The sequence below is a fragment of the Callithrix jacchus genome, chromosome 2, assembly GCF_049354715.1.
Source record: "Callithrix jacchus isolate 240 chromosome 2, calJac240_pri, whole genome shotgun sequence".
NCBI lineage: Eukaryota > Metazoa > Chordata > Mammalia > Primates > Cebidae > Callithrix > Callithrix jacchus.
The window spans coordinates 147,581,649-147,602,270 of NC_133503.1; the positions used below are offsets into that span (position 1 = coordinate 147,581,649).

The 20,622-nt window shown below is 40.8% G+C and overlaps 1 long non-coding RNA gene across 1 annotated transcript in view; it reads left to right on the forward strand.

The window, feature by feature from the left end:
* LOC144581453 (uncharacterized) overlaps positions 1 to 20,622 on the forward strand; it is a 151,129-nt gene that overhangs the window by 73,704 nt on the left and 56,803 nt on the right. The window contains exon 2 of the long non-coding RNA XR_013532298.1: positions 10,884 to 10,973. This is a non-coding gene — a long non-coding RNA (uncharacterized LOC144581453). The remainder of the gene's footprint in view (positions 1 to 10,883; positions 10,974 to 20,622) is intronic.

Genomic DNA, 20,622 nt, shown 5'->3' on the forward strand with positions numbered 1-20,622 from the left:
CAGCTGAACTAAGACAAGATCTTCATCTTAAAAAGGTTTAAAAACTTTAGGACGGGATAATATTAAGCTTCCTTCCAATTGTGATTCTGTAATCTTTAAAATTGGCTTAGTACCTGTGTAGGACTTTGCATAATTTATACTCTTTAAAATACATAATTTTATCTATTCTATACATTCCCTCCTTGAAGTATTAAGTATGGGATGTACCATCACTCACATTTCATATACTTTTAAGCATTATGTAACTTTCCAAAGTCATCCACAATTAGATACAGCTAGAACTTAAACTCAGATCTTCTCACTCCAAGCACGATGATTTTCCCACTACTCCTTTGAAAGAGAGCTAAGAGTTTTATTTTTAGATGCCATAAGGAAAATAAGAAAAAGAGTAGTGATCTTAATATTTAAAACCTAATTTAAAAGTATAGTAAGTTACAGGAGTTTTTATTTTTCAAAGCAAATTCTATCAGATTGTTTTTCTCCTTACTTGTCAGCCCTGTATATCTTGAGTTATATTTTTTGGATGTAAGGTCTAAAATGCCCATGACTATGAATCTAGTGATCTTGAATGGAAGGCCGTAACTTTAGGAATTGCTGATAAACACAAAACTCTATCGATAAGCATTGCCTAATTATAAGCAAGAAATCGAAGGGAAACAATTGCTTGAGCTTTGATCTTGCAAATTACACTTAGCAACTTCAAACATTATCTCTTCTCAGAGTGCAGATTACTTTTTATTTTTCTAGTCTTTATATCCCCTGTATATGCAGTAACAAATTATGCTTTCCTTATTCATTTTCATCATCTTTTATTTCATGAAAGATAAATTTTGTGGGTTGTTAAAGGATCTACTTTACTACATTAATTACAGCAGACTCCTCCAATTGCAACCTTTACCCCAAGGGAATTGATTGGAAGAGCCTCCATGTCCTGTACAGCAGTCCTCCAATTAGAATTTCAGTCTGTTTGCTATAAAAAGATGGCTAACTTTGACCTAGAACCTCAGGTTGTACTGCTACCTAAAAGTGATTCTTAGGTGCTGCTTATCTATTTATTTTTAAATATAATTGTACTTCAGCGTCCCTATTCATACTCAGCTGCAGGCGTGACTGTTGTTCCTTTATTTACTCTGTTGAGTAGCTAAGATGGCCCATTGAAAACTGAGCAGCTCCTGTCTCTTTCTATATCTCTCTCTGTCCTTATCTTTATGTCTCTCTTTCTATTTCTCTCACCTCCTCAATGATTCCATTCCCCATCATGGCTGCAAGGAATCTCAAAGAAGAAACCAGAAGCCGGTTCTGATTTGACATTTCTCTGGAACAGTGGGTAGATAGCATGGTGTGTGTCCCAGAGATGGACATATGTTTTCCCTTTCAAGGATTTGGGATAAGAAATAATCAAGGAAGACATTCCTTCATTAAGCTGAGAAAGCGGTAGCCTGGAGCCAAATATATCTTCTGATTTTATAGATGCACAAACCCGCAAAAGCTTAATGAAAAGGAACTTAAAAGGAGAAGATTATCAAATTGCTTTTAGGCTCCCTGCTTGATTACTTATAGGTGCTGAGTACATGTGCCAATTTGTGTGACTGATTTAATGGCTTCCTTTTATGACATTGTTAATCATAATAATTATAATAACTTATATTTATACAGTTCATTCAGTTTCTAAAGCATTTTTATATCCATTACCTTATTAGATCTTCACAACAAACTTGGGAAGACATGCTTGCCAGAAGAACGATCTTTTTGCTGGGAAGGTCATCTTCTTTGAGTGTGCAACTTCAAGAAGGGATACATGAGGAAGGTTGAGGGAGGAAGGGGACACCAAGCCAGCAGGTCACCTGAATTCCCAGGGGCTGGGCAGAGGCCACCCTACCCCTCCACATCCATTGGTGGGTGGTGGGGCATAGTCAGCCTTGACTTAATTTAGTAAAGCATCACTTAAACCCCACGGAATCACTCTGCTGAACAAAGGGTCATGCCCAACAAGCCAGTCCTGTCTGCCACGTTTCTGCCTCAGTGGGCAATAGTGGGTGCTTCCTTATTTCGCCCACTGAGATTATTCTCTGCATCATTTTTATTATTAATTGTAAGTGCTTCCTCAGCAAGTGTTCCAGCTCTAGCAGATTTTAGCTAAGAATTTACAGCTGAATTCCTCCAGAGTCCTGGGGGTAAGGCTGATGGTGATTGGTACAATTCCATTGTTTTTCTTTCTTGTATCCAGGAGTAACATAACCCTGAATCTCTATGTGACCTGCAATTATTAGTCATGAAACACCGAAACTCTGCTTATTCCCCATGCCTCTGTAGGTACTACAGTACAGTACATCCCCTCTTATATAGCCCTGTGACAGACACAGGGCAACAACTGTTATTTCTTATTTGTAAATGGGAAAATGATGACAAGAGGTTATATAACTTGCACATAGCCAATTTGGTGGAACCAGGAGCAGTCGTCACATCTTCTAGCTTCCAAATTAGTTATCTTTTCCACTATATATAGAATATGATTTGGTACCATTTTCTCTCCCCCCCATCTTTGAAAGTCTTCATAAACAGAAAATGTTCTAATAAGTTTTTCCAAAAAATTTCTCCTTATTTTGCTATTTCATCAAACCATTTCAGCTGTGCTTCAAGATCGTTGAGAGTCAATGTGAGTGTGTTTACTATTGGGCCTTTTTCCCAGTCCATAACCCCTTCTCTCAGAACTGTCTCCCCATGCATAGGGATGAATCCCCATAGCCATGCCATAACACATGAATTTACCTTATCATGGCATATGAGTCTGTTCTCACACCACTGATAAAGACATACCAGAGACTGGGTAATTTATAAAGGAAAAAGGTTTAATTTACTCACAGTTCCACATGAGGAGGCCTCACAATAATGGTGGAAGGCAAGGAGGAGCAAAGTCATGTCTTACATGGCAGCAGGCAAGAAAGGGTGTGCAGAGGAACTCCCCTTTATAAACCCCTCGGAGCTTATGAGATACATTGACTTTCATGAGAACAGCAAGGGAAAGACCCAGCCCCATGATTCAATTACCTCCCACCTGGTCCCTCCCATGACATGTGAAAATTATAGTAGTTACAATTCAAAATGAGATTCAGGTGGGGACACAGCCAAACCATATCACATGGTTGTTGAGAAAACAGAGGAGCCTAGATAGTGTGGAGCAAATGGTTTATTTTGGAAATTTTGAATTGGAATGAATAGTTTATTCAGTTTTATGGCATATTTGAACTGAGGACAATTAAACTCTGGGGCTGCGGACACCATGTTTGACTGTGTAAACATTAAGCAGATGCTAGAGTGAGGACACAAAAGTGGAACACTGCAAGGAGAGAGTTAAGACACCATGCGGCACTGGAGGGCGGGAGTGAGACAGGCAGCAAGGGCTGGTTTCTTAACTGCTTTTCAGTTCTGACTCCAGATACACAAGCAGCCCAGCCCCTGTGTAATTCCTGCCCTTCCATTCCTGTTTTTTCTCAAGTTAGGTTAAAGAGAGTTTCTGATACTTGTCACTCAAACAGCTTCAACTTGGGTGTTCTGGAAATGACTTTCTTGAATTAGTCACTCCAAGCATTCCCACTGTGGGCTAGATAGAGGAAATATCCTGTGCCAGCCATCGCCACAGCTATGCACGCCCTCAGCTGCACACATCCCTGGGTGAATGTGTCCTGAGCCTCCCAAGTGTACCCATCTCGAGGCTCCTCCCTAGTCAGCTGTGTGGCCAGTGACTGTATTCCTCAGTTGTTCCCACCCTCCCTTTCTCCCTCATCCTGAAGCTCCCCATAAAGAGGGCAGCCTCCAGCCTGATAGTTGGATACTTTATCCTCCAGACACTCAGCGGTCATTACCTTGTGCTGCTGCGTGCCTATTTCCTTTTTCTTTTGTAGTCGCTGGGTTGCTTATTGTTTGCTAATGACTAGTTGGCAGGCAGAGAGAAGTGGCAGCCAGCCTGGCCTTCAGACTGGAAAGAAGCATGTTTTCTAGAGAGTGAAAACATTATTTGATAAGAAGCACGTTCCAGCACTGAATATTTTTCTTTCAAAGTCCTGCTGGGCTCCTTCTGTCTCCAAATGCCTGCGCTTTCCTTTGTCAATTCCTCACATCTCCTTCCCAGATGGAGATTGGCAGGGCCACCTTATTTGGGGTAGGGCTCCTCAAAGGCAGATGTAGGTTCGAGGGTAGACTCTAATATGATCTCTGGAAGGTAAAATATTAGGTGGTTACATTCATAAAAAAATAGTGGGCTTCCATTTGGAGACCTTTGATACCCTTTCTGATTTTTCTAGAGACAGCCAGTAATTAGCAATGAATATAGGCTCTCTCTGACATCTACACAAAAACAAATCTCCTAAGCCTTTAGAATGAACTTACCCTTGTCTTGGATTGAATGTTCCAGAGAGGGATGGGACTCTTGATATGATTTCTTGTCACCTTTCTGCTAACCTGGGGAATGGTCCACTCACCTAACTCCTCCAGAGCTCCTAAAAGCTAGGCACTTGGGACCAGCCCTCTGAGGCCAGACCGTGCCCTGTCGCTAGGGAGAATAATGCTGATTATTTGTTTATCACTCACTCTATACCAAGCAGTCTTCAAAAACCAGGTCAAAACGCCGCTCAGGTCTGCATAGTTATCTAAATGCTTCTCAGCCAGAAGAGGGCGTTGCATTCCTGATTTTTTTCCCTTTAAACTAAATAGAAAGCTCTAGGAGAACAAATGACTTTTAGATCCACGCTGTTTTTTATGCATAAATAACAACACGACAACAAAAAGTTCATCTGTTGAAGACAAGTATTCAAAAGAAGTATTAGAAAATGCAAACCAGGCAGCTGACATAGAACACTGCTCAGCGTACAAGGGTCCAATGGCTTTTGGTGATCATATTTCTTATGCTGCTTGCACAGGTTCTAAATGAAGTGACAAAAAAATCCTGCAAGGGCCCCTTTCTAGTGAGGAGCAGTGGGTAATATATTTGTTTGTACTATGGGATTGCAATTCTACTAGAAGGAACACTTGACATTTTGATGAGTGCCTCCAGGGAGAAAAGGTAGTAACTTCAGAACTTAGTTTTAATTATACTAAGGAGATTACATTATTCAAAAGCATCCCACCGGTAAGGTGCAACATTTCCTGAAACAGTTTAGTGGAAAATGCCACATTAATCAGTTCAATATTTCACTCAGAAGGCTTAATGATGGGAGAAGTTTAAAGTACCATGGCACGATAATGCAGAAGGAAGGAAAAAAAAGGATGTTCACTTTGAGGAAAGGGCTGAAATGGTTGTGAGTCCTTTTTGTGTCTTTCTCCATTAAAAACTGGCTGGCTGTGCTAGCAACCAAGCAGGGATCAACATTTGGGGCCTCACCATTCCTGAAATACAAGGACCCCGGAAGGGCAACCAGCACAAGGTGAGAGAGGAAATGAGTTATGTTCGGCCCAGCTGTTCTCATATGCCAGGCAGTTTACTTCTGTGCTACTCTTAATCGATCCAGTTTGGTAATATTTAGCTGCTCTTTTCCTCATCCAGACAGACAGAAGATGTCTGTAAATGTATGGTATTTGACACTAAAGGGAGATGGGCAAAATGCGAATCTTGAGCAGCCTGTCTTCTTCCCATTCTTCCCCCTAACTCATAGTCGATAACCATTTTCAGCCTGCAAAAATTTGAACAAGAATCTGGCTTGAAAGTCAGAAAGGTCTGTACTTACCAGAAAGACTCTCACCTGAAAGGTAGCCAGCACACGTGGGCATATTGAGATGCTGAAAGACTGAAGATAGAGATGGGAAATTCAATCCAGATCTTAATGTTGGTAAATATACAAATCAGCCTTATGCTAGCCAAAAATACAGAAACAAACAACTGAAAACAACTAATCAAAACCCATTGTCTTCATGGGGCAGTAGTCCAGCAACTCTTTGCAAACACCTGTAGAGGCATAGTGGCCCCATGGCTGAAGCCAGTATGGAGCGCTGGCAAGGGGACAGAAACCATCTCTGTGTGCATGTTTGTTAACATTTTTTATCCAAATGTCAGTTAAATTTCTCTTTAGGTCTCACAATGATGAAGCTGAAGTGTCTTGAATTAACAATGAAAAATCAGGACTAAAATAGCATAGCTAAATTGTCTAGCATGTATGCCATGTGGTATTTCCCTGCCTTGTTTTCTTTTCTCTGTTTTCTTAGTAAATGTTCTAACAGATTTTTACTACATGTGTGCTGTGGGCTCCTGCCTGCTTTTATGCGTCATAATCACCTTTGTATTTACCTTTAAAGCTCTCTGCTTCTTCCATGTTACTTTTCTTCCTCCTGCAAGTCACCTTGTTTCTTTCCCCAAAGGCTTTACTCTCTGTGCATTTCTTTCTGCAGGCATCCTTCCAGGCAGTTTTCTCCATTGAAGTCTAACCTTTGTGCTCTCTGAAATACGAACTTACTGTTCCTAATTCAGGAATCCCCAGCCTTTTTGTGGCAGCATTATCACATTCTTGCCCTATTCTTATTTTGCTTCTGAGATGATAGCAGTGATTTAATATATATTTATTAAAAAATAGTGAATCTGAATTTTGTTTTGCAATGGGTAGAAAAGGCCATGAGATTTTAACAACACCCCAGGGAGACCAATAAGTATGATTTCACCATTGAAATAACTATGTTGATGCTCTGATGTCAAGGCTAATACACAACACATGTGCTTGAAGGAAATTTAAGCAGGAGTGTTCTATCTCCTAGTCAGGGGCTTCTACCACTGTCTTGGTAGTCTTGGAAAGTCATAGCTGGATGTTGAATGTTACTGTTTTTTTTGAGGCAGAGTCTTGCTCTGTCACCTAGGCTAGAGTACAGTGGTGTGATCTCGGCTCACTGCAACCTGGGACTCCTGGGTTCAAGCGATTCTCCTGCCTCAGCCTCTTAAGGAGCTGAGACTACAGGTGCACATCACCACACCTGGTTAATTTTTGTATTTTTTTTTTAAGTAGAGACAGGGCTTTGCCCTGTGGCTAGGCTGGTCTTGAACTCCTCGCCTCAAAATATCTGCCCACCTTGGCCTCCCAAAGTGCCAGGATTACAGGCGTGAGACATCGTGCCCTGCCGGATGTTACTATTTTATGTTATTTTATTTACTATCACACAGACTCCTTTGTCAGGTTATGGGCTAATTCTTCAAATTCAATTGAATGGCTTTGATAAGCTCCTCATTGTCCCTTCTTGTAAGCACTGGGATCTAGACCTGATGTAGCAGCAAGGATTCTGAAACCCAGGGGGTTATCATCTACTTTCTTGTCTTGAATGTTATTTTCTAGTTTTAGGATTCCAAGTGCTGTTTCACTCTTTTAATGTGATTGACTCTGTCTTTGGATTTTTAATGGAATGAGTTTTCTAAGCATCATACCCATACCCTAGTCTTAACAAAAGGGGTGGAAGTGTGGGACATAGTATTATAAGAAAATCAGAAAACAGAGTGCTAAACATTGAATCACCTAGGTATTGTGAGAGACAGTGGCAGGCTATCGTCAAACTGACTTGAAATATTGAGTGTTCATTAACTGTTACAAAAATAATTATACTGCAAACATTGACATGAAGTCTTTGTGGGTGTAAAGTAGCTGACTTTTCATTTGACATAAAGATTCTAGTGGCAGAAAAAGATAAAGGACACCTCATCCATCCATACCCTATGCAGGAGAGGGCCTGGGTTTTAATTCTGTAATTGTCTTTCCCAAGTCCCTATTCCACAATTACCTTTTATGACTTTATGAATTGTGGCTGGCTTTGACATGAACTGGTGCTGGCTGCTGACCTGACCTCCTCCTGTGCTGATAATCTCTTCTCTTATTATTTTTTCATCACTTATGATGTGGTTTCACTATCACCATAATAATAACAATAATTTACTGAGGCTTGTTATCTGCCTTTTATTGGGCAGTGCTGATGTATTCCTAAAAACTGAAGCTAGGAAAGCTCTGGCTTTCTAAAGACGTTTTCTGTGACTTTGGGCTTCAAAAACTTCTACTTTGCTTACACTATATGTATTAACCCTGCCTGGTTCCATCTGTTGTCCTTCTATAATTTCTTTCATATTCCAACTTATTCTATTATGTAGTTTCTCTAGAGCCATACATCTCCCTGTTTCAAATACTCCTAGTCATGAACAATTGTTTCAGATGATGATTAATTCAACAAAGTAAAAAATATTAAAAGTTGCATTTCTTTTTGTGAATTTAATCAATTTAGATTCAGAAAATTCTACACTTATAACTTCTTTGTAGGTGTTCATTTATTATTGCAATGCCACTCAATGGCTGCATTACTCTTTTTGCTAAAATTTCAGAAATTATAAAATTAGCAAGCTCTGTAGCTTTTGTTCTCAACATCATTGGACTTCGGAATCACCTGGAAACATTCTAAAACTCAGTTGCCGAAGCCACAGTCTCAGAAAATCCGATTCAAATCGGTTGGGTGCTTAACCAGCCTTTTAGAGTAACTGAAAACCACTGCAGAGAAATATGAGGCTAACAATAGTAACGTTTGAACAGACACCAATACTGAGCAACAGACTTTGGAACTGGTTCCTATGTCTTTCTTTGACTGATCTTCTAAGCTTTCATTTACAAAATGTGGCTTGCCTCATGGTATATCTTAATAGTATATGCCTTATGAATTTAAAAATAACTTTATTTAAAATAAGACAACCATCATTCTTTAAAACAAAGAGATTTTCATCAATGTTCTGGCTTTGAAATGTAAAACTTTTGTCAGTCACCTTTTTCATGTTGACAGCAATCCTAACAAGAGTTTACATTTTATTTAGGAAATTGTTCTTCTCAATTTGGAGCAGCTATGAAAATATTTTTACAAAGTACATACATATATGACCTGGCAATTGTATTTCTAGGAATGATTCTTATAGAAATACTTGTACATGTATCTGAGGATTTTTACAGGAGAATTGAGTGTGATGGATAATACAAAACCAAACTATGGCAATAACGACAAAAACCAGAATGACTATTATGAGGGCAATGGTTAAGTAAAATTTGGAATTCAGTGCAGTGGAGGAATATCCAGTTTGTAAAAATGAGGTATGTATTCTGTCTTGGAAAGGCTTCTGTGGTAGGTATTAAGTTAAACAAACAACAACAACAAAAAACAAGGGGCAAAAATCTGTAAAACCATAGGATCCTTCCCTTTACCTTTTTGTGTAAGAAGTGGACATTGTGTGCGTGTGTGTGTGTGTGTGTGCGCGCACACGCATGCATGTGTAAGTAAAGGTATACAAAAGCCTGAAATAATAAGGAAGTCTGCAATTTTGCTAAATGGGTTTTTTTGGAAAGTGTGATAAAGGAGAGGGGTAAGGAAGGGCTTGCTTTCACTGTATTACGGCATTATTTTCACTATATTACTGCATCTATTTCTTCAACAAGAATACATTATCTATGTAATTAAAAAACAAAAGGAAATGATAAGCAGGCGACCAAAAGTAGAAACAGCAATCCTCAGGGCCTTAGAGTCAAGCTAGGTCTGTTGCCGGCTCCCCAGAGGGGCAGACACACCACAGGTGCAGACACACCACCAGTGCAGTCTCTGGGCAGGACTAGTGCAACTCCTCCCAGATACCTGGGTCCCACTGACTAATTCCTGCCCATATTCCATTCCCTCCCACTTTTCCAGACCAAGCCAACAGCCCCTTACAGTTGCCAGCCTAGCAGCCTAAGCAACAGATCAGCCTCTGGTGGCCTACTGTGAGTGTGACCCTGTGCTGAGTCTGTACAATGCGCAGGGAGGAGTGCAGGGGTTGGGCTTGGCTGAGCTTGGGCCTCTGGGGCCGGGGGTGAGGATTTCAGAAATGAAACTTCAGGTAATATCTCAAAGCTGAATGGGGTCTGGTGCTACCCTTATAGCTGTAGGTGCCACATGCAGGTTCTCCCAGAGGACTAAGAGAAAGGAGAGACTGGCTCTATGAGTTTTAGGTCTTCTATTTACTTCTCATTATATTATACTGCCACATTTCCCAATGCAGTGGTTGGTTTTACAGAATACTTGTTCTATGCCAGGCTCTTTAAGTATTTTGCATATTATCTAAATTAATTCTCACAACAACCTATGAGGTAGGTGCCATTATCACACCCATTTTACAGACCAGGAAACTGAGGCATAAAAAATTAAGAATGTTGCTCAAAGCCATACAAAGAAGTGGCAAAGCCAGGATTTGAATCCAAGTTCTCATGACCCTCCTGTGTAGACCAAACTCTTCTTTTCTCTGAGATTTCCAATACTTTGAAGCCAGAAAGTGTCTGTGAAGACAAAAACGAAGCACTGCTTATGAATGCGTGACTCCTTCCTCTAGGAGGAAAAAAATCTTAGAATTTAAGGTTAAAAAGGTAATGCTTTCTGATACAAGATTTTGATGGAAGCAATATATAAAAATATATGTAGACACATCCATTTACTTAAATTGTAGAATCTCAATGCCTTTTGCTTTAGTAATATTTTCTCAGTATTTTACTAAAAACTGCCTCTCATAATTTGCAAACATCATATACCATATATAAGAAGGGCAGCATTGCAAAGTGGTAAAAATATGGACGCAAGTCAGATTTCCTGAATTTGAATCTTGGCTTCAGCATTCATGAGCTGTGTGAACTTAGGCAAATTACTTAACTTCTCTGTGCCTCAGTGACTTCATCTGTAAAAGAGTAGTACCGATCTCTCTGGGTTGTTACGACAATTAAATGAGTGATATTGTTAAACACTTAGAACAGTGTCTGGCATGTGGTAAGTGGAATAAAAATATTTGTTAAATAATTGAAAGAATTAAGAATAAAGTACATTACTACTGTGTGGAATCTAAACTATTTATTTATTTATTTATTTTTGAGGTGAGTGGAGAAAAGAATAAAGAAACCCATATTTCTTGAACTTCTCTGGCAACTAGCAGTGGTACCAAATACAGTCTTTAGAATTTCCAGGTAAGTAAAAATCTCCTTCTAATTCAAGCAGATGATCATGATTCTCAAGAAATGGATTCTGGCTCCACAGAGAGAGCCAGACTTAATAACAAATGGAAAGCAGGCCCCAAAGACCCCATGCTCTCAGCGCGGTGCTTGGGCTTCTGGGGCTTGGAGCTTGGGGCTTGGGGGCTTTGGAATTTGATGCTCGCTCAGTGTTGTTAATGTGGCTATTAGCCTTGAGACTTTTCTGCTTCCACAGCACACACGTCCGTGTTTTTCTATTTCAACCTTCTCTTCATCTCCTCCGAATTTCATACTTTAGACCTTACCCTGTGTTTCTGTTGTGTTTCACATTCTTAGAGTTGGCATTATGGTTTTAGTGTCTTTAGGGCATTAAAATCTATATTTCACTCTAACAAACAGGAGCAAATCTTAAGATTTCTAACTGGAATTCTTTTCAGCCTTTTCCCTATTGATGTTTGCAGTTTCATTTTGCTCTAATTGTCCCCAGTGGTGCAAATAGGCAGGAACTCAGCCTTCACCAATGGATGCTGAGCCAACGACACCCTTTTTCTGCCTAGAAAATAGAATGGATCCTAGGGCAAAGATTAGCTCCTTTCTAACACTGAAGAGAGTAGGGTGAAATTATAATGCCTACATTTTACCTTTTTTCTGTTGATTATTGCTACCATCACTGCTTCTGCTGTTGTTAGTAAGAGGCTTCTTGAGAGGGGAGAGAGAGCAATGGTCTCAGGAAGACAGTGAAACCACGCACATGTAGTTTGCAAAACCCTTTGGGATCGCTCAAGCTGAAAAGGAGCTATAAAATGTAAAACAGCATCATTAATAATAATACTTTTATGATTGTAAATAGAGGCAAGTAAAATCAAGTTGCTTGGCTCTCTGAGCTTTTCACGGGACCCTAAATGGCAAGGCTGTCCCCTTCCTCTCTTTCCTCTTTATTGCTCATCTTGTATTCTGTAACACGTTCCTCTGCAATTGCCATAAGCAAATCATTTAACCCATAGGAATAATCCTGGGAAGGTGATGTCAGTGCAAACATATCTGTGGCTGTAAAGACCAGCCATGCACAAAGACCCAAAGGACAGGACTTACAGATATGAAGTGCTATATCAATAGCAAATACTGCCACTAATTGATAATAACACTATACATGCGGGGCCCAGAGCATGTTGGGAGCTACATTTCAGAGAGCGAGGCAAAATGAATCAGGCCAGGAGAAACTGGAGAGCTGGAGTTCTGAGTTCTGTCTACACAGCAGGACCACACACCAAAAGTATTGATTTCATCTCCCATGTGATATTGTGAATGAGGGTGTTGAGGTTAATGGTCCTTGGCTTGGTTTGGTGCTTTATCCTCACTTGGTAAGATTATTTAGTAGAGTAATTAAATTATAATAGAAGATATAGAGAAAGAAGATCCCTGAGATAGTTGTTAAAAGACCATTAGCTATAGACGGGTCTCCCTCACCTTCTTGTCCATTGAAGGCTTCCTTAGCGATATGCCCTCTAAAACAGGGGTCCCCAACCTCCGGTGCCAGTCCCTGACCTGTTAGGAACTGGGCCACAGAGCAGGAGGTGAGCGGTAGGGGAGTGAGCATTATGGCCTGAGCTCCGCCTCCTGCCAGATGAGCAGAGTTTCTAATTCTCATGGAAGCCTGAACCCTATTGTGAACTGAGCATGTGAGGGATCTAGGTTGCGTGCTTCTTATGAGTTGAATGCCTGATGATGTGAGGTGGAGCAGTTTCATCCCTAAACCATCTTCTTGTCCCCCATCTGTGGAAAAGTTGTCTTCCACAAAACAGGTCCCTGGCCAAAAAGGTCGGGGACCTCTGCTCTCAAATTCAATGGGGAAAAGCAGCAACCTTTGGGATGTCAAGAGAGAGGAAATATGGATTAGTATTTTAGGGCATGGTTGGGTCTGAATTCTGGCTTCACTGCTTAGTAATTGGTAACTGAAGAAAGTTATGTTACTTTTTGTTTGTGCCTCAGCTTTCTTTCTGTAAAATCCATATCTCATAATTATATGTGAGAATTAAATGAATAATATATGTAAAAACCTAAAACAGTGCCTGTTATATAGGAACATTCACCAAATATCAACTATGTCTTATGCCCATCTTAGATATTCTGAGAGATGTTTTGTAGTGCCCCAAATGTACACAATCTGCTTTATCAGCTTGATATGCAATAAAACCACATCTGTTTTTAGGATTCCTGTTAAATGTCTTAAGCTGCCTTATCCATCAGAACGTCCCACTTCCCTGGCTCTACCCTTCTATGACAATCTTTAGGAGCCTTGATTTTCTTTTCTTTTTTTTTTTTTGAGACAGAGTCTTACTCTGTCACCAGGCGCCAGGCTGGAGTGCAGTGTCGCGACCTCGGCTCACTGCAACCTCCGCCTCCAGGGTTCAAGCAATTCTCCTGCCTCAACCTCCCTAGTAGCTGGGACTACAGGCATGCGCCATGAGGCCCAGCTAATTTTTTTGTATTTTTAGTGGAAATGGGGTTTCACCATGCTGGTCAGGATGGTCTCGATCTCTCGACCTTGTGATCCACCTGCCTCGGCTTCCCAAAGTGCTGCGATTACAGGTGTGAGCCACTGCGCCCGGCCTTTTTTTTTTTTTTATGAATGTATAACTCATTTTTTTCTCCCCAACTCCCCACCCTTCGCTCCCCTATTTCCCCCCAACAGACCCCAGTGTGTAGTGCTCCCCTCCCTGTGTCCATGTGTTCTCATTGTTCAACACCTGCCTATGAGTGAGAACATGTGGTGTTTGATTTTCTGTTCTTGTGTCAGTTTGCTGAGAATGATGGTTTCCAGGTTCATCCATGTCCCTACAAAGGACAAGAACTCATTGTTTTTGATGGCTGCATAATATTCCATGGTATATATGTGCCACATTTTCCCTCTCCAGTCTATCGTTGATGGGCATTTGGGTTGGTTCCAGGTCTTTGCTATTGTAAACTGTGTGGCAATGAACATTCGTGTGCATGTGTCCTTATAGTAGAACGATTTATAGTCCTTTGGATATATACCCAGTAATGGGATTGCTGGGTCAAATGGAATTTCTATTTCTAGGTCCTTGAGGAATCACCACACTGACTTCCACAATGGTTGAACTAATCTACACTCCCACCAACAGTGTAAAAGTGTTCCTATTTCTCCACATCCTCTCCAGCATCTGTTGTCTCCAGATTTTTTAATGATTGCCATTCTAACTGGCTTGAGATGGTATCTCAATGCAGTTTTGATTTGCATTTCTCTAATGACCAGTGGTGATGAGCATTTTTTCATATGTTTGTTGGCCTCATGTATGTCTTCTTTTGTAAAGTGTCTGTTCATATCCTTCACCCACTTTTGAATGGGCTTGTTTGTTTTTTTCTTGTAAATCTGTTTTAGAGGCTGGATGTTCGCTGCTGTAACTAGAGCTCAGATGTGCCCCTAGGGGCGAGAGTGTGTTTATAACGGCCACTGGCAATTTGCTTCTGCTTGGGTTAATGCGTCATAAAAATGCAGACATAGAGAACCAGAGTAGTCAAGGGACCCCTTGACTCATCATTCCTGAGATCTCAGTGTGGCAGTGTCTAAGGAAAGTGGCTGATGCCTGGAGCTCAAGTGTAGTTTCTCTCCCAGGTTAGTTCTTCAAGGTCTGAGGAAAGATCATTCTCTACTTCTTATCCATGACTGGTCAGGTGAATTTCATGTCAAATTTGAGCAGGCAGTTCAACTTCACAGATTGGAAAAAAAAAATTTACCCACATAGTCGCTTTCTCAGAGCACAATATAGTGGTCCAGAACCACTCTTCTGTTGACCGCCTGACTTCATAGAGGGGATGGCCCCTGACTCAGTCCCTTTCTATTCCCATGTTGCTTTTAGTTGAGTGGTCTCATTGTCTTTGCTACTGATTCTTGATCAGGTACATCCTGAAAGGTTTTAATAACTTTGAATCTCCTAGAGACAGGTTGGGGAGCTCATCCTGCTAAGGTCTGGATGCTTATGTGTCCTGCTAACATTAATATGTTGACATTTTAACCTACAAAGTGAAGATCTTAGGAGGTCAGGCCTTTTGGGAGATGATGAGGTCATGAGGGTAAAACACTCATGGATAGGATTAGTGCTCTTATAAAAGAGGCCCCAGAATGCTGCCTTGCCCCTTACACCAAGTGAGAAATAGGCTGTCAACAGATACCAAATCTGCTCGTGGCTTGATCTTGGACTTCCCAGCCTCTATAACTATGATAAATAAATTTCTATTGTTTATAAGCCACCCAGGCTTTGGTGTTTTGTTTTAGTAGCCCCAAAGTACCAAGAGACCTCCCCTTTCTTTAAGAAAGCCCAAGTATCATATACATTTGTCTACTTCTCCTTAGCTCTGAATGTCAACAATTTCTTTATCAAGAAAAAGCAAAGTTCTGCCTTACCAAATACTCTGTTATACTCTTATTTTCAAGTCTTTACTTTGCTTGAGAATTGCTTTTGTGGATTATCAGTAGTGAGAGAATGTTCTGAGAGCTGTCAACAAAGTGTCAAGTAGAATGACTGAATAGCACATATTTTCTTGTGACTTATTTGATTGTGCATTTGAACAACTCTACTTTCTGAAGAGAAAGTAAAGAGGAAAAATATTTTTCAGGAAGAGGAAACATCTTTATCTACTACAAATATTTATTGAACACTACTGCAGTATTTTGAATCTATTTAAAGATAATTTGAATATTTTAAATGTTTCTCAGTATAGAAAAATTCACATAGAGAAATTTTTCAATATTCCTGAAAGTTCATTTTTTTTGCAAAAGTCTAAAACCATTTAAGTCATTTAAGTGTTTCAGTTAGTTATTGCTGCACAATGAACCACCCCAAATATAGTGCTTTTAAACAGTTATTTTATTAACTTTCATTGTCTATTGGCTGACTAGGCTCAGTTGGGAGGTTCTTCTGCTCCACATGGTGTCAGCTGGGAATGCTGTCATCGGAAGGCTCACCTGGTTTACAATGTCTAAAATCCTTACTCATATGACTCTCAGCTGGTGCTGGCAGTAGGCTGGGAGCTCAGCTGAAACTGTCCACCAGAATGCCTTAGTTCTCCTCCCTTTGGCCTTCCCATGAGGCTTAGTCTTCTTGAAAAATGGCATGTGGGGCAGGGAGTGCTCCACAGGCACAAACCCTAGTGTGCAAGTACTTATTAAGCTTCTACTTTATCTTGCTTGCTAAAGACCCATTAGCCAAAGACATTCACATGGGAAAGCCCAGAATGTATGTGGGGACTGCACAAGGGTGTGAATACTGGAGGCTTTATTCATTGAGTTTCCCCAAAGTGACAGTTAAACACATCCAGAAACTTCTGAATTCCAAGACAGCAAAATGGCAGTCTTAGGATTTTGGAATTGGAAGGAACCTCAGAGACTTCACGGTTCAGCTTCTTTGTTTTACCAAAAAAGAGACATAGACCAAGAGAAAGTGATTTATTTGCCCAAAGTGGCAACACAAAGCTGGGCTGTTCATTGTAAAAACTATTTTGAGCCATGCTCTGTGCAGGCACCCTGAGCAAGTGTAGCCTCTGCCCTCACAGAGCTCACAAGTCTAGAAGGCAGACCTGCAGTTCTGATTTCCTGGTACCCAAGGCTGCATTTTAACTATGGTACTGCACTGCCTTCCCATTGTTAATTAAGTGTGTAATGTCTATATTAAAGTTAGTTCCAGGTTCTAATTTATGACACAATAGTTATATTTTAATGTGCACTTTATGGTACATTGGAGTCCCTCAATAATCAATGCGTGCCCCTCTAATCCTGCCTGGTTTATAATACTTAGAGAAAATTTTATTATTTTAAACAATTATGAGGATTTATAGTTACTGAATCTTTGCTTTTGTGAAATATTTTTGTTCATGTCTACTATTTACTTGAAGCCAAGTCCTTTGTCAGGAATACAACCTCTAATTATAACATTGTTCCTATGGGAAAATGTAATTTGCTTTTCAATGATCCACTTTATGACATGGTCTCCAGGAATGTGCTGTTCTGCAATAAAAACCAAGTAGAAGCTGCATTCTTTGTAACTTCTTGCCAATCGCCTGGCACAATAGGAACAGTGTTTATAAAGTAGCTCTTATCTTCTGGTTGACATGAAATCTGAGTTAGGCAATAATGACAGATTTCCCTGAAATAGTGTGGGGGATGGAAGAGGAAACAAAAAAGGAAATGGGAAGGTTCCACAATTCTTTCCACGGTCATCTCATTCGTCATCAAGTCCTGTCTGTTGTTTAGTGTCTGTCACTGGTTCTTCCTTCCTAAGAATCAAATGTCATTACAAAAATGAGTGGTCAGTGCAGGGAGGGGGTGTATAGGTGTGCTGCTCAGTGACAAGGCAGGCTCTGGCTCTGGGTGGTGCTGGAAGACTTCCTGGAGGAAGTGATGTTTTAGCTGGCATCTGAGGCTTGAGGAGGAGACTTAGCCAGATGAAGAGGCGCCTTGCCTAGGATCTTCCAGGAAGAAGAAACAGGATATGTAAAAAGCTGGAGAGAGAGAGAACATGAACTCTGAGGAACCAAGATGAGTTCAGTTTGATTGGAGTGCAATGTGTGTATGTGTGTCTGTGTGGTGGAGAGGGATTGTAGGGAGCAGGAGAAAGGGGATGGCAAAGCCTTAGAGTGGAGGTGTATGCAGGGATCAGGTCACAGAGGTTCACATAGTCCTTTTGAGGCATTTGGACTTCACCCTCTAGGAAATGGGACAGTACTGAAGGGGACAGTGACCTGAGGCACTTTCTACTTTGAGAATAATCCCTCTAGATTGTTTGGAAGATGATTTGGAAAAGAGCAAATTTGGAGTTGGTAATCTTGCAGAGAGAAATGGTGACCCGGCCAGCAGACGGCAGTGGGGGTGGAAAGAAGTGGAGTGGGTGTGAAAGTAATTTAGGCAGCATAATCAATAGGAGTACTGCAGTATTTATGGAACTTCCAAGTCAAGAGGCTGAAAGAGCAATGGAGCTCTGGAGAGAGGTTCAAAGCTGGAGAGTTGAGTCACCATCGTGTTGATGGGACTGGAAGCTATTAGAGGATGAGATTGCCCAGGAGAGTGGGAGGATGGGGGCTAAGAGAAAACCCTGGGAACAGCCTTTCTCAGGGCCCAGTCCTGCCTTCCCTGGGAGGGGTATCCTCATTGCTATTTTCAGGGATAATGTATACTGACTTCTATTTAACATGTGTTTGCAAAGGACAGGTATGACCCAAGTACAGTATTTTTAATGAAAGCTCCCTAACCAAGGGTTACAGAACTGGATCCAGACCCAGCCAGCTATTCTGTTCCTCATGGATACTCTCATATTCTTGACCTTGGTTTTTCCAGGTGACTGCCCTATCCCCCTCCTCATCCCCTTTACCACTTGGCCCAAAATATAGTCTAGAACGTATTTCCTGATTAAAAACAAATACTCCACTGAAAAGTAAAGTATCTCAGAAGAGATCAAAATACAGACCTCCTCTTCCCTCTTAACTTTGGATACTAGATATGAATCTTTCTGGAGCCCAGAGGCCAAGGTCTGCTCGAGGATCCTGATTCAGTCTTTCTCTTTGGCTCCTAGACTGCAGCCTTTTTGCAGGGGCCTGATACCTCCTCTCCTGAAGACAGAAGTTTAGCATCTCTTCCCTATCTGGAGTTCAGGCAACAGCCGACAATCTCCCAAAAGATGTGGTCAAGGCAAGCTTCTTCTATTACTCTCATGCCTGGTCTCCCTGGCCCCTCTCCCTCCATACATGTAATATGCTGGGACAAATTATATCCACAATAAAAACTGTCTTTTATACAGTGGAGCCAGATCTTTCCTTGGGATTAGGTTCTAAGTGTAAGGCAAAAATCTGTGCATTAAATTAACCTTGGAAACCACTTGGAGAAGAGCTGCATTGCAGATGGCTGTAGCTTTCTCAGCAAGCCTACCCAAACCTGCTGACCCTTCAAGTCTGGAATAGATTCCCATTTCCTTAGCACAACATCAGATGGAGTAGCTATCCTGGGTCTAAGGTTTATTTTCACTTCAGAATTCCAGTGGCCACCGAGATGCTCATATTGTTTAAGGCATGGGGACTGGAAGCTGCGGAGAGAAGAGCAGAATCTCAGTTCCTAGCCCCTCCTGGGGCACCAGTGCCCATATTTTTTAACTACGGAAGTTTCTCACTCTGTCCCTGCCTCCCTTTCTCTCTCCCTTCCTCTCTAGGTGTCTATAGGTAAAGTCCTGTGCATTTCATGCAAACCTGACTGAGTGATCTCAGCATTACTGTGCAAAGCACCTTAGCTGCTAATTGTCAAGAACTTCATAATTCTGGTAATAATATATTTAGACATCTTTGTAGGACCAAAAAGCTCAAGTTTTTTTTTTCGCTCCAAAAAGGGCAATATGCTTTCAAAGGTAAAGTCTAACCTCAGTCTCTAGAGAAACAGAAAATCTGCAGGCAGCTTTGAAATATGGCCACCTTACCTACTCCAGCTTTTGGCCATAAAAAGGTACACAGAGACAACTTCCTACCCCATCTAGAGAATCTGGTTACAGTTCCCTTCTTTCAAACCTTGAAATCCTAGATCAGGAATCCTGAGCCACTCTTGACCATTCATCTTTAGTGCTCCCTTTCCCTCTCAATTATTGTACCTCAAGAGGTCTTCTTTATTTTCAGCTAACATTAAGTATGTCCTATGTATGTGCCAGGCATTGTTTGTTCTAAGAATGACAGAACAAGTAAATTAACACATTTACTCCCACAACAAGCTTATTAGATAAATACTGTTATTATCCCCATTTTACAGATGAGGGAACTGAGGCATAGACAGGTGAAGTAACTTGCTTGTGTTCACATTGTTATTCATGTCATCCTAGCGTGACAGAACTAGGATTTAGCTCCAGAAAGTAAAATATTAAAGCCTGTGCTTTAAAACACTGTGTTACTCTGCCTCCCAGTTGTTATTTATGTATGGACTCTGTTTCTAGCTGTCTTTTTCTATGGTTGTTCCTTCTCTCTCACTTTGTTTGCAGCCTCCTTTAGACATCATGATATATATATTTCCATACAACTGAGGCTTATATCCTTGGATCAAACAGGAACTTAATGAATATTTGTTGGATGATAAAATGACAAAAACCAAAATATAGACTGTTATAAATTATATGATTCTCTGGATGTACTTCGGGTTTACTAAAAGATTTTTTTTTCTCTCATGAACATAGTAATAACAGTTGACAAAACACTTGAATGTGATTTGATTCTTGAGATACCCCTATGATGTAATTCTCAAGATACCTCCATGGATGGGGCAGATATTATGCCTATTTTACAGCTGGGAAAACTAAGACATGCACAGAAATTTACATGCTACCATCACATACAATGGTGGGCTGGACCCAAGGCCCAAGGCCCCTAGTTCCATTGATTTTCTACTTCAAGATTTTTCCCAAGTGTAGTTCAATCTAATGCAGGCTATAGTTTGGCTCTGGGTTTGTGCATCTGTGAAACCAGGATGTTTTATTGTGAATAGATATAAGTGCTGGCATGGAAAGGACTAGGGTGGGACTGGGTGGGGATGAGACACTGAACACTCAGTCTGAGAAGAGGACAAGTGGCTCCTGATAATCATGGAAACAGGTTTAAATTAATG